The sequence below is a fragment of the Trichechus manatus genome, unplaced genomic scaffold (assembly GCF_000243295.1).
Source record: "Trichechus manatus latirostris isolate Lorelei unplaced genomic scaffold, TriManLat1.0 scaffold00008, whole genome shotgun sequence".
Lineage (NCBI taxonomy): Eukaryota > Metazoa > Chordata > Mammalia > Sirenia > Trichechidae > Trichechus > Trichechus manatus.
Window position 1 is genome coordinate 5,768,504 of NW_004443944.1, and position 668 is coordinate 5,769,171.

Consider the following 668-nt stretch of genomic DNA (forward strand, 5'->3'; position numbering starts at 1 on the left):
CAGGTCCTCGGAATCGTATCGCTTTCCCCCTCAAGCGTGCTCACGGAATGTCGGGACGGAAACAAGGTGCTGGGGGTACGGAGTCCACGTGTGTTTTAAACATAACGACATTAGAACCCTCACTAACTACATTCCTTCCGTATGACTTCAGTAAGAGAACACAACAATTTCAAGTGCTTGAGATATACAACAGGGAAATGGGAATGTGTTTTATTTAATTTGAGTTATAATTTTCCCATTAAAATCTATCCCCATCAAGGGGGGGGGGGCGCGCGGAGAAATAACACTTATTTGTGAAAGTTTTGACTGTTCAGTTTAAGGATAGCTCTGAAAACCCGATTTAGTTTGAAATTCAAGCTGTTTCATTTCCTATTTAATCTTGTAAATTTCCTTCCCTTACAATACTCAGGTTGGAAGGGTGCCAGATTAGACCAGGAACAAATTTTCACCAACTTCACTTCAGTGCTTTATTTTCAGATTATATTAAAACCCTCATTAGGCTCCCTGAGGGAAAAGAGAGTTAGCCACTGGCAGGCAGGAGAAAATAAAGGAAACCGAAAGATAAGCTCAGCTGGTAACAAGGAAAGACCCCTTAAAACAGTCGGCCTGAGGTAAGCGTGAGAGAGAAAAGAAACTTAGGACCAAGACCAGGGAAATGACTTGAGCTG